This window comes from Pogona vitticeps, chromosome 4 (genome assembly GCF_051106095.1).
Source record: "Pogona vitticeps strain Pit_001003342236 chromosome 4, PviZW2.1, whole genome shotgun sequence".
Taxonomy (NCBI): domain Eukaryota; kingdom Metazoa; phylum Chordata; class Lepidosauria; order Squamata; family Agamidae; genus Pogona; species Pogona vitticeps.
In genome coordinates, this window is record NC_135786.1 from 230,690,070 (window position 1) to 230,704,371 (window position 14,302).

General features: G+C 44.7%; 1 protein-coding gene across 2 annotated transcripts in view; it reads right to left on the reverse strand.

Annotated features, from left to right (window-relative positions):
* The window catches only part of NDRG1 (N-myc downstream regulated 1), a 91,778-nt gene that overhangs the window by 55,708 nt on the left and 21,768 nt on the right, over positions 1–14,302 (reverse strand). Inside the window, exon 1 of one of the 2 annotated variants that reach the window (XM_072999357.2) lies at positions 7,609–7,870. The exons of the other annotated variant lie outside the window; for it this stretch is intronic. The gene's annotated coding sequence lies outside the window, so the exon portion shown is untranslated. Of the gene's footprint in view, positions 1–7,608; positions 7,871–14,302 lie in introns of those variants that run through there. 2 annotated transcript variants of the gene reach the window in all.

The window sequence follows — 14,302 nt, forward strand, 5'->3', positions numbered from 1 at the left end:
AGGCTGAAATTTATGCGATTTGCACAGGCTTAGGTACAGATTATTTAGGTTATTTTTTCCCCTAATCTTCAGCCCTCACTCTGGTAATATCAGGAAAAAATAATAATTCACAAACACCTTTAGATGGGCAACCTTCCTATTATACTTATACAATTTTGTGTAAACAAAATTAAGCCACTCCAGAAGTGTATACCTTGAAAGGAACAGGGTGGATTCAGATTTAACCATATGATTTTTGCTCCCACAGCCCTGCTTGTTATAATCTGTATATTTTTCAGAGTCTCTATACTCAATCTAACTGTGCCCTCCAGAATCCTCTGCTTAAAATATGCACTTTTAAATGTGGAAAGTGTCAATGAAGAGATTATTACTGGAGATTGACTCAATTTGGGCAAGACAACTGTGGAGAACACGTATCGTGAAATATATATATTAAGGTTCTGGTTTTCCCTGTAGTGATGTATGGATGTGAGAGCTGGACCATAAAGAAAGCTGACCACTGAAGAATTGATGCTTTTGAATTGTGGGGCTGGAGGAGGCTCTTGAGAGTCCCCTGGACTGCAAGGAGAGCAAACCTATCCATTTTGAAGGAAATCAACCCTGAGTGCTCACTGGAAGGACAGATCCTGAAGTTGAGGCTCCAGTACTTTAGCCATCTCACGAGAAGAGAAGACTCCCTGGAAAAGACCCTGATGTTGGGAAAGTGTGAAGTCAAGAGGAGAAGGGGACGACAGAGGACGAGATGGTTGGACAGGGTCATTGAAGCAACCAACATGAATTTGACCCAACTCCGGGAGGCAGTGGAAGATAGGCGGGCCTGGCGTGCTCTGGTCCATGAGGTCACGAAGAGATGGACACGACTTAACAACAACAACAAGCTCAAGTGCACTTCCAGGGGTGGAAATTACATGAATAAATGAGGCCTTTCCTAGTTGGGGATTTAAAATAATATACTTTGAGATTGGTAAATGGATTAATATTTATGTCACATTGACTCTATGTCAACAAAAACCAGCAGTTTGTCAGAAATGAAACACTGCTTATTTATTATTTGTTAAACAGCAACAATAGACACTTTTGCTCACCTGCTACTTAAAAAAAAAATTAACTGTAACTTTGCCCTTTGACGAATTACAGATTTATTGAATTAAATTCTCTATACCAGGAACTACCGGAGATCAAGGAGTAATGCAAGCAAAACTCTCAGACCTCAGAGGGCTGCCTTGGTCAAAACATTTCTTCTTCACAAAATGATTTAACTGAAAACTCTTGTTGCTTCCAGCAGTGCCAATGTGAAGCAATTTTGCCATATTTTTGCCCATTCTTGAGCCATTCTATGAGTAAGAAAGACCTCCCACCCCACCCAGTGTCTTGTAGCTCTGGGAAAAGCCTTTCCCAATCTAAAATAGCTCAGAGGAGACAGTGAAAATTCCCCCCCACCAATGCTTAGATGCCATTTCCAGCTGTTCTTTTTCCAAATCATAGAATACCTGGTTCGAACGGGCTTATAAGGCCATTAACTCCAACTCCCTGCTCAAGGCAGGGATCCAAATCAAAGTAGAGTGGTGCCTCGCATAGCGCTATGGTGAAACATCGCTGAACAGGACAGAAAAGCCCATAGGAATGCATTAAACATCGTTTAATGCATTCCAAATGGGCCGAAAACTCACCGTTCAGCGATGCTTCCTGGGTCCGGCAGCCATTTTCGCGCCCTTGTTAAGCGAGGGCAGGGCGCAGAAACGCTGTGCGCAGCCATTTCGGGGCTTCCGGAGGCCATTTTGGAGCCGCCGAACAGCTGATCATCGGGCTTCGTTTTGCTTACTTATAAAAGTGTTTTTGAGATACAGCGAGTTTTGCCCATAGGGGCCATTGGTATGCGATCGCATTTGCGATCGCTTAGACCCCATCTCTATGCGATTTCGTCGTTATACGATGTGCTTGTTAAACGAGGCACCACTGTAGATGCGGCAGATGGGTGTTCAATTTTTCTCTTGAATGCCCACAGCACTGGAGCGCTCACCACCTCCCGAGGAAAATGGTTCCACCGTCATACTGCTCTAACAGTTGAGGCATTTTTCCTGATATTCAACCGAAATCTGGCTTCCTTTAACTGGAGCCCATTGCTGAGTGTCCTGCACTCTGGGATGATCGAGAACAGATCCTGCGCCTCCTCTCTATGACAGCCTTTCAAGTTTTTGGAAAGTGGTACAGTATCATACATATCACCCCTTGGTCTTCTTTTCTCAAGACTCAACATGCCCAGTTCTTTCCTCACAGGGCTTGATCGCAGGGTCGGAGGAGCGTAATGGGAAGGCCATATTCTGCCAGTGGGGCTGCTCTTTCCTCACACCTGCCCTACCCTGAGGAACTATAGGAATGCATCATTTTGAGATCCATGCTTTTTTGCAACAGAATTTTCCAATGAAATTGCTCCCACCAAGCTCTACCCAGATTACCCACGCGAGCCAGGAGGTGAGGCTGAGGAGCCCGACGCCGAGAGAGGCCCGGAAGGAAAAGACACGAAACCGGGCCTTCTCGGCGGTGGCTCCTCACCTCTGGAATAATCTCTCTCCTGAGATCCGCGCGGCCCCCACTTTGGGCACTTTTAAAAGTCAACTAAAATCATGGCTATATATTCAGGCCTTCCCTCCAGCTAACACTTGGTTTTCTCTTGTTCTCCCTTATTTATTTTTGTTCTATTTTTTGTATTGTGCATGTTATAATTATGATTTATGTCACTCTTTGTATTATTTTATTGTTTATATTCATTGGAAGCCGCCTAGAGTGGCCTTTTAGGACAGATGGGTGGGGTATTAAATAAATAAATAAATAAATAAATAAATAAATAAATAAATAAATAAATAAGTAAATAAGTAAATAAGTAAATAAGTAAATAAGTAAATAAATAAGTAAATAAGTAAATAAATAAGTAAATAAATAAGTAAATAAATAAATAAAGCCAACTTGCCATGACTAATTCAGCCAGAAAGAATACCACCCAAGCAGAGGCTGCCTTTCAGGAACTGTCAGCAGAGTTAACCACATGCCTGGCAGAGATCCATCGCTCCTCTGGTTGTTTACTACTTCACCACATGGCCTCTCATCTGATTCCACTCATGCTCATCTGCGCACTCCGTATCCAATATGCAGGCAAGCATCCAAGCCCATTGAACCAATTCTTAAAACTTAAGAATCAGAAACAGCAGGTTGAAAGTTTAGGATTCAGCCCCCCCCCATCATCCTCAGTCACCACGGACAATGGTCCCAGAGGGTGCATGGTGCAGTATTTTGAGGTCCAGAGGCTATGTATCTCTAAACTTAAAAAAAAAACACCTTAAATTTTAATTTCCTCAGCCTTCTACAATTCCTGCTTCCTCAACTTTTCACGTATAAACAGCAAGGAGAATCCTGCAGATGCCTTGTTCATGGTCCCTTCAATAATGTGTTTACTCCGTCAGTGAAGTGAGCAACATTCACAAGAAACGCTCCTCAATTAGAACAGGATTTTACAGTTAAATAAGTTCTAACTTGAGGCCTTGCTGGACTACACAAAGGCCTATTCAGTTAGGCATGTTGTTGTATACAACGGTCAGATGTCTCAGAAGCCGTAAGCAAAGACCAAAAACAAAATACAAACCATTTTTAAAAATGGTTTTTTATACATACAGAACTCTACTGCTTTTATGTAATCATCGTGGCTAAACGTTCAATATTATCCTGCAATTCTCTTGGCATCTTCAACAGTCTTATCTTCCAGCTTCCTAATTCAGACAAATCTTCACAAAGGCTGACCTGATTAAGACACAGTCTTGAGATCAACCTGATGGGCAAAGAGGACAATGTCTTTGTCTAAGTTTTGCTCCCAGGTTGTGCAATGCGCTGCCTCAGAGTTATAATTAAATTCCACCCTCACTACTTCAGGAAGGGTGTGAAGACATATCTCTTCAAACTTCCCCTTTAAAACTGTTTGTCCAAAGAGAACTGCATTGATCACAACCGTATTGTGCTAGACATTTTAATGGTGCTGCTGCTCGCTTGATTTTTAGTTTGCTTTAAAAGGTAATGTAGTGCAGTGGACAGAGTTTTGGGCAAGGAACCCAGGAGACATGGGTTCAAATCCTCACTCAGCCATGGAAATTCACTGGGAGTGGCACCAGTAAAATCATTCCTTGAATATGCCATGTGCCTTGGCTTTCCTGCTAGGGCCACCATAAGTCAAAAGTTATTTGCCAGCACATAATACGCACAAGAACGCTTGCAAGGTGCCTCGAATGCTATTCCTAATTAGAAAAAGAGGGTAGAAAGCTAAATAAATAAAAACAACTCATTAAAATGTTTACAGAAACCACACACGGACTGCACCCTTCACCGTAGATCCTGCACTGAGCATGGGAATGGTCTAAAAACCTCTAAATCACAAAAAATAATGAAGCTGGAAGGGGCTTATAAGACCATCAAGACTAACCCCCTGCTCAATACTTCCAACTCTGCAATTCTATGAATATACAAAGGAGCAAATAGAACAGTCAAATCAAATGTCACCAGATATATTTGGGAAGGCTTATTATGCAGGACTACGAAAAAGCTCACTGACCCATGATTATTGCAGAAATCTCTGTAATGCCACTGATGTAACAGCTTCCGAAGATGTACACCCATAAGAAAACAAACCCTACGCAAAGGACTTATAAAAGTGTTTTTGAGATACAGGTGTGAAATTGTTTCTCCAAGATTTTTACAGAACCCCAGGAAAGGAAAGCCAGGAGTTGTTTTTTAAATCCAACCAGTAAAGATTCAACACATTAAAGTTCTGTAAACATGCACTCATTTACTGCTTTAATTCAAGACATTTAAGCATAATGCCTGTAGTAGGCAACCACGAACGGACGATGACAGCGGCCGAAGAGCCCATGATAACCAAGACTCAACCTTCTGTAACAATCTGTCACAATCCCAGGAAGCTGAAATTTCTCCTGGCAAGGAGGAGCGTGGCCTCCACCTTCCTACAGAGAAGCCACCCATTTCCCTGCTCCAAGTCCAGCCCCATTTGACTAAATTCTAAAGGATTCCAGCTGTTTCTACTGTATCCAGAAAAGGACAAAAGCCGATCTCGCAGCCATAAATACTCCATTCCCAAGCCAACTACACCAGAGCACAGAGCACATCAAGAAATGTGAAGGAACGACTGGAATATTTGCTGCCCAAACAGGAACCACTACCATTTCCTATCCTGCAGTTTGGCCCCTTCAATTGAGGAAATGTTTGCTTTCCCTTTTTCATGGCAGTTTGAGACGTTCGGCATTATGGAGTTCCTTACTGACCTGAACAGGTAAACTGCAAGATGCAAAGCAAGAAAGCCAGCTGGCATAGTCATTCGTATACTGGACTAAGACTTGAGAGATCTCAGTTCTAGTCTTGACATGAGCCTTGACCTGACCTACCTTCTGGGACTGTTGTGATGAAAAAGTAGTGAAAACAAATTCAAATCACTTTTAATTCATGGGAGGAGATACAGGAGATAGCACTAACAAAGGGAAGACAAGAGGCATGCTGTTGGACTTTAATTCTCATTGGTTGTTGTGAGTTTTTCGGGCTCTTTGGCCGTGTTCTGAAGATTGTTCTTCCTAAGGTTTTGCCAGTCTCTGTGGCCGGCATCTTTAGAGGACAGCACTCTGTGCTCTGATGTAGTTGGCTTGGGAGTGGAGTATTTAGGGCTGTGAGATTGGCTTTTGTCCTTTTCTGGAGATGGGTGATTAGTGTGTCTTGTTGTGGGTGTATTGTTGTGATAAGGAGCAGAGATTATCTGTCATTGTGATTGATGGGTGTCATTAGCTGGTCTTTTGTGTGTAGTGATCCCCGGTCCTTGTGGCTGGGTAGAGTTCGTTGACCTTTTGCATGCTGTATTTTTGAGAGCTGGGAGCTCTCATTCTTTACTGTATGTTACTCTGATTGAGACGAATTTTACCCCAAGAACAGCAGCAGGACCTCAATGAAGCCATAGCACCTTTCCTCTGGGCAAGGTTAGCTATTTGTTAAAACACGTATTTCTTCCTTTCTGTCCTGAAATCATATAATCATGTCCCCTTCAGCCACTAAGCAAATCTATCTGTTACATGCCTGCAAGGCCTGGTGTAAGAGAAAGCCTATTTTCCCCAACATGGAAACCAACAGGTGGTTGCAAACACTTCCTGTTGTCATACTTGCTCTCTGAATATAGCAAATTTAGATTTGAGAAAACCCTCTTGGTCAAGTTGACTTCAACCTTACACACTTGCCAGCAAGTATATCAATTCTAGTCACCCAAACATCCCCTCAATATGGAATGGCAATGCTCATGCAAGGGTCACTTTTGCCTCCAAAGGTTCTATTTCATCCCTTTGCTACAGGCATTATTACTCTATGTCATAAAATTATTTCTCATTTCTGCACTGGTGGGGGCCGGGAAGATCAAACCAGATGCCCTAACAAATTCCCAGATGGGCATAATCCAAGCAGACGCTCCAGTTTTTCCACAGACATCCAAGTCCTAGCTGAAACAGAACCTTGCTTAATTAAAAAAACAATAGAAAAAAGGAGTAAATATGGTTTGAGCTATTTTTTAAAAAATTAAAAAGCCTTGTACTTTCATAGGCTTACTGTGGCATAATCTGGTGTGATTAGAGCACACTTCCAATGTTTATACAGTTGCCTATTTTTACAGTACTTTGTTTCTTTGCATTGATTGGGCAAGTTGATTTGAGACAGTTTGTGTTTGCAAAGGAAAGGAATTTTTCTAATTCAAATGTTCATCATTTGTGTTGTAAGTCATCACTTGCAGGCAAAACGATTCAGTATCTCACAGGATATCTACTATGCAGCCCATACAAATGTCTATTCAGGGACACACACACACACACACACACTCCAATACACGTCCCTAAGACCAAAACAAAACAAAAGGACTAAGAATTCTGAGAGCAATTAAAATCCCCCCTATAAGAGGCAGCAAGTAACAACACACAAGGGATCAATTGTTCTGAGATGAAAGTAAAACAAATAAAGGGATAAAACCGACCACCTTCATATGGGGACGAGAAAGGGAAAGAAATGAGCATCAGTGCAGGACCGCGATGTCCCAGGAAATTATGGGATGCCAGGAGGGAGGAACTGGAAGGCAAAGCCCAAAAAGCTTTGGGGAAGACGACGAAGATGAGAACAAATTGGATTTGACCCCCACCCCCTTCCTGAAGGGCAGAGGCTGGCAACCTGGAGGAAATGGGGAACGGGTACCCATCGGCTGCGTTCACATCCCTTCCCCTCCTGGCTTGGAGGCAGGCGCTGTCCCTGCCACCCATCCCGCCCCTTCACAACAACCCGACGAGGTAGGCTAGAGCCGACGAAGAGGAAGGAAGCCCTGGCTCTCCCAAAGCTTGAGACGAACGTCTTTTCCCCCGGCGCCTGGCCTCCGGAGGTGCGGCACTACCACGCCCATCGCCCCTGGGGATGATGGGTGCTGTAGTCCCGCGCTTGCGGAGAGCGGGAAGCTTGAAAGAAAGGGGTCTGTTTTCATCCTCCCGGCTGAGAGGAGAGAGAAAGGACCGGGAAAAGAAGGGCAACTCCCTCTCTTACCTGGACGAGGAGCGCCTAAAGATGCGCGCAGGTGGCTAGGCGGACCCTCCCCAAAACGTGTGGGGGGCCAATAAGGGAACGGGAGACCGTCTGAAGTGCGTGCACACACACGCGTGACGCCCCCGCCTCCTTCTTCCTCCTCCTCCTAATCCTTCTTGCTCCTCCTCCTCCTCACGGTTGCCTCGCCAACAGAGCACCGGACGCGCAGAGAGAAAGAGAACAACCACCCACACAACTTCCCTCGCTTTGTTGATGCCCGGGCAGCACCGCCCCGGGTGAGACTTTTATAGGTTGCCAGCCCTCAGAAGCCACGCCCCTACGAGCTCGACCACGCCCCTCCGCCGGTGGAGGGTTTGCCCCTGCCACGCCCACCGGAGCGCGAACTCCAACCGGCTTCTGCTCCGCCTGGGCGCCCCGCCCCTCGGCCTCTAGCCCCGCCCACTTTCCCCTCCCTTCTTTCCTTCTTTCCCCCCCACTCCTTTGCCTTTGGGAGGATGGAGGGCGTGCAAGAGGTGCTGCTCGGGATCGCTAATGGGAGGGAGCGGCGGGTTGGCCACTGGTTTCGTGGGGGTGGCTATCTTTCTTTTTCTTTATTTTCTTTCTTTCTCTCTCTCTCTTTTTTTTTTTTGCAAGCGGGAGAAAAAGGAAAGACCGATTCTTTTATGCACGCTGCGTTGTCTTAAATCCACATGGAAGAGGAGGCAAAAAACTTTCATAGACCACTAAAAAGGAAAAAAAATCATATCCCGTAATCTGCTAGCTTTGGTGGATCCTAGCCCACTTCATCCGGCTTAGCGCAAAGCGTCCCAGAAAAAAATTAAAATGAATTTTCCTAGACGTATTTCTTAGGCGCAAGTTACAGGCTGCCTTGGAGGCGTGGCTGCAAAGTTTCAGCGGATGATTCAGTCCCTCGGTCTCCGGCCGTCAGCCTCTGGGAGCGGAGAGGAGAGGAAGAACCCTGGCTGACCTGGGTGGGTTTACTCCCGAGTAAACGCACAGAGGCATTGCACCGTGATGGGGCGAACTCCAGGAGGCGTCGCTTATTGGCGGGGGGTGGGGGGGAGAGCAAGGGAAAGTGCCCTATTTCAATTCAGTTGCGGACAACTCCCAAGTTAAAAAAATCATCATCTTAGAACTGCAGATCTGGGAGGGACCTTGTGGATCATTGAGTCGAGAGGACAACTGAGGTTTTTCAGGTGCAGCCCTAAATAAATCGACGCAGTAGAAGAAGGAAAAATACACGTGTTGCATTTCTCTTGCCTATTTCCCTGCCTTGAATACAGCATTTCTAGTTACCTCTATACCTGACTCTCTGAGGAGCAGAGAAAGTACAGTGAACCCCACGCCCCTTAATCCACTGGACTAGGGGTGGATCTTGTGCACACATACACAAATGGGCTGGCAGAGGGTACCTGGGCTAAATTGGACAGCATAGGTTGGATGGGAAAAAAAAAAAGAATTGCAGGATAATAAGATTCGGAAGGGGCCTCTATGGCTGTTGAGTTCAACCCCTTGCTCAACACAGGTCTCCAAATCAAAGCAGATCTGACACCACGTGGCTGATCCATTTTCTCTTCGAAGCAGCATGGTGCAGTGGTTAGAGGGTCGCCTTGTGAGATTGGGGTTCAGGTCCCCACTGATCATGAAATTCACTTGGACCAGGTAGCTTTGGCTACCTCGTAACCATAAAATGGGAGAAGAGAGCTATGCACCTATCTTGAGCTTATTGAGAGAAAAGTTGGACACGATCTAGGATATTACCTCCAGATCCGGAGGGTAGATGTAGCTGTTTTGATCAGCGGCTCAGTGGTTGGTTTCTTTGAGGGAAAGTATGCATGGTTAACCACAGTTCATTAAGTGATACTCAATGCTATACATTAACTTAGCAAGTTCACTAACCAGTAAACAATCCTGTTTCGTGCTCCCACAATTTTCTTAACCATGAGAAATCCATGGTGTGACATACATTGCTGTTCAGGGGCACCCTCTTGTGCAGTTCATACTTCAAGTATACTAAAGGCCGGCAGAATCGCTAGTAATTTTTGAAAGTTTTTTTGTTGGCAATTGCCCTTGAGATCAACATCATCAGAGCAGTTTCTGAAATGAACGAGCAGATCTGGTGAGAGCAAGAGGGTTTGTTTTCCCATATTCCTTTGAGTCTTAATGTTTTGATCCCCTTCTAGTTCTGGGCTGGCTGGATAGCTCAGTGGTGGAAGTATCTGGCTGCGGAGCCAGAGGTCAGGAGCTCAGTTCTCCCACTGTGACTCCTGGGAGTGTAGCTTTTGACAAGCTGCACGGCCCCAGAAGATCCCCCCCCCCCCCGGAAGAAGGAAAGGGTGAGCCGTTTCTGAGTATTGTCTATCTAGAAAACCCTGGAAAGGGTTGGCAAAAGTCACAATGTATGTGATGGCACATGATTATTATTAATGACACAATATACAGTGGGGTCTTGACTTGAGAACTTAATCTGTATTGGAAGGCGGTTCTCAAGTCAAAAAGTCTGTAAGTCAAGTCTCCATTGACCTACAGTGCATTGAAAACCAATTAATCCCATAACAGGCCGTTTTTGTTCCATTTTGGTTTTTTTCTGGTCTGTAAATCAAATCTCAGTCTGCAAGTCAAACCTAAATTTTGCGGCCAGAGAAGTCTGTAACTCAAAAAGTCTGTAAGTCAAGCCGTCTGTAAGTCAAGGGTCCACTGTAAATGTGACATGGTCAGAAGGGCTGGAATAAGGAAATTGTCTCTTGCCAGTAGTTGAGAGCAGGAATGGAGAAGTCCTGTTCCACTGGTTGAATTTGGCCTGTTACAACCCCCACCATTGTACCTGCAGCTTGGAACCCTAGAATTGACCTTCCCTTTCCCTCAAAGCCCCTGATTTCATCTCCTTTACAGCAGGGGTGGGCGACTTCCAGATGTCCAAGGCTGCAACATACATCTCAGACCTCAAAAGACTATTATTATTATTATTATTATTATTATTATTATTATTATTATTATTATTATTATTATTATTATTATTATTATTATTATTATTATTATTATTATTATTATTATTATTATTATTATTATTATTATTATTATCCTCCTCCTCATCATCATCATCATCATCATCATCATCATCATCACCACCACCACCACCACCACCACCACCACCGCTACTACTACTACTACTACTACTACTCTGGCCAGTTGTATGTCCCCTCCACCCCCCAAAAAGGGGAGATTGTTTTTACTCACTCAAAATAACTTTTTATTCTGAAAAAAAGATCCTCCCTGGATCTCGAAACTCCATGCAGAGGCGACATGTCAGAATTCCCTGTTTGCCCAGTAGAAGAGGAGCTGCTCGGGTTTCAAAAAAACAGCCACCACCTTAATTTGGTGGGTATAGGACTGTGGACCAGGAGAGGCTATAAATGTGGCATTGGGAGCCATCCGTCAGTTATGGATGGAGACGGGCACACACTGGTTCGGCTGAGTTCATCCCAGTTCGTAAAGGGGGCCGCACAAGCACAGCTGCTCCCCTCCTCTGGATCAAACAGCCGCTCCCCAGGCTCAGTGTGTTGGCTTCTCTGCCCCTCTTCAACTGATCTTCCAGTCCAGGCAAGAGCTCAGGCTTCTTTGCCCCGCCCCCTTGGCTGGTCTCCCAATCAGAAAAAAGGGCGGGGCAGAGAAGTCCATGCTCTTGCTCATGACTGGGAGATCAGCTGAGGAGGTGGGGGAAAAAAACAAGCCAGCTGGGCCTGGTCAATGGGACGAACCGGTTCGTGCCCATCTCTAGTTATGGGGCACGTTTTGCCTATTTCTGTTGCAGAGTCTACTGCGAGGGAAAGGATCCGTCGGTTTTCCTGCTGTTTTGGTATAGCGTTCCAATCATCCCCACCCAACATGGCAAAGAAGAGGAGTTATATTGTATGAGTTATATTCCAGAATGTTTGGAGGGACAAAACTTTTGTACACCCAGTCTAAAACCCCTATGTGGAGAAGGGGTGGGTGGGTGAAGTGTCTACTGCCAACTGGTAATTTATTCCCTTTGAATGCTGGTAGGTGGCCAGTGTTTTCTGGCTACTTCCTGGGGCCTTGTGGACAAAATAAACAGAGGCTGTTACAGCTCTGGGATTCCCTGGGGAAAAAATCATCTTAACAGCTGCACAGACCTCAAAAACAAGATGTGGCTTTTTCAAGCACGAAACGTCAGCCACAAAGCTTCCACTTCAGCTGTAAAATATGCCACTACCATGACTTCAGGGGGAGGGCATTTGTTTCCATATAAACAAAGGGAGCGTAGTATTCCCTATAAACAGAAGCACTAAACTAGTATAATATATATACTATAATATATATATTGCAGTCTGCATCTAATTACTGTATATACTGTTTACATGCAAGCAAAGGCAATGTGATTAGCCTTGACAGAAGTAACTCTGGAGGTTTCTATTGATCCACAATGCAGCAATTGCTATGTTTTTAGAAAACAAGTTGTTAAAAGCTGTTTACATGACTATGGCTCAGAGAAACACAAAATCATTGTGGTAAGAACTTATTCTTTGCAGGCCACGCCACCATTTTCTGAATCAGTGCAGCTTCTTGTGCTAAGTTTCCTACCCCTTAATGGGAGCTGCTTCCCATAGCTACATATTATGTACCACCCCATCTTCAATCTGAGCCCCACAAACATAACCCCCCCATGGTTTTGTTTTTAAAGGATTGCTGTAGTTCCAAACAGAGGCAGAGGTGGGAGTTTGATTCCCCACCGTGCCTTCTACGAGAAGAGCCAGCCTGGGTGGCCTTGGGCCAGCTGCACAGTCCCACAGCGCCCCCAGTGGAAGGGAATGGTCAACCACTTATGAGCATTCTCTAGCTGGAACCAACATGATGGCCCACAATAATACATGCTTACATACATACATCCCCAAAATTGAAGGTGCTGCATAGCCTCATCCCAAGTCATAGCTGTTTGCATTCTTTTGTTTAAGGATTTTTTCCCCCACTGCCAGAGATCCAGATATGCACTAATACCATCATGAAGCTGGATAAAGATCAGGTTAGAGTGCTACCAAAATCACAGAGGCAGGCTGGACACCATTCTGCGGGCACTCATATATTTGGGCAATGGAAATCCATCCAGAAATGGATCTTTCCAAGTTCAACCTGCAAATACCAAGGATGAAGGATGAGATTTTGGCTTGTGTGGCTGAGCTCTGCAGCCACGTAGCAAGGAAATTCTTTAGAATAACCAGCTCTGTGAACCAGACAAAGCTGCGTCCTTCCATTGACTACCGCTGTGTTGCTTTTTGCAAGGGTCAGTAGTTTAAAAAGCAAGCAAGCAGAATGTTGGAACCATAACTGGGCCAAATGTTCTTCCTTACATACATACTTGCGTAGAATCATTCATTGCCTGCAAAAATGTGTGTGCTGATATGTAGCTAAACTTTAAGGCAGAAAGGGATTTCTTTTCCAAGAGAGCTGGGTCTATCTTTAAGAAATCATGGCCACCCATGCTTTGTGGTTAGCTTCATTCCTCTGAATGACCCAGAGGCGGACCCTTGGTTATGAAGGACAGAGTGCCCCACGATAGAGCTGGCATTTGGGGTTGGGGGGTTGTAGCCTCTCAAAGCCATCTTTGTGGGTCCCAGGTGGTCCCCCCACAAAAAGACAAAAAAACCCCACTGCTTGTGGAGCCCAGTGATCAGTGATTCCCCTTTAAATAAAAGGAAGCCACCCACTAGAACTTCTAAAATGTTTTTTACAAAATCAGCAAGTGGCCTCTCACTGCTGCTACTTTCTAAATTTCCTTCTGACGGGCCCTGATGTGGCTTCTGGTGAGTTACCAGGATCAGGGGGGTAGTCCTGTGGGTTCGTCCACCTTCTGTCCTGGCATAACACACCAGGCCACCATATGCTGTTACTTTCTTCAGGCCTTCTCGCCCAAATCATCATCATAGCATTGCAGACCCGGAAGGGACCCGATGGATCATTGCATCTCGCCCCTGTCAAGGAAGTAAAAGTGGGGAACTGAATCCCCCACTTCTGGCTCCTCAACCAGATACCTAAACCACTGAGCTTAGAGAACTTTACTTAATTCCTAAGGTCCGCTCTGCCACTTTTATTTATTTCCTATTTGCTTCTAGAGTTTATTGTTTTCACAATATGGAGTGATAACAAATATACAAAATAAATAAATAATAAATAAGGTGGAGATTCTGTCTTGGTGTTGGTTTATTTACTCTTTTCCCCTCCCCCAAATCTCTGAAATGGGAAGGGCTAGTAATTTTGCATGGATCATATTAATTCTGCACTTGGATTATAGGTTGGTTATGGCTCTAAATCAGCTTCCCTTTGGTTGGCTCCAAAGATCTTCAAAAAAGGTAAATGCTAGAAACCCAGCTCTTTGCACATACACAATTAACTTTGCTGCTTAAATAACTGGACTGGTTACGTCTCAAACAGAGCCCATTCTGTTTGTTTGTCCCAAAAGATCAATGAACCAGTAAGAGCTAGACACCCCAAAAAATTTGCACAGATGGAGCTGGTTTCCTAACTTAAAGACCTGGAGGGGTTATCTCTTGAAATCAAGCAAGCTTTGTTGGTTTGCCCTCAAAAGTCAACATGGTGAGAGGCAGAAACACAAACATTTAAATGACTAGTAACTGCCGATCCTACAGATTTGCTGGATTCTTCAGATAAGTTAGTATAA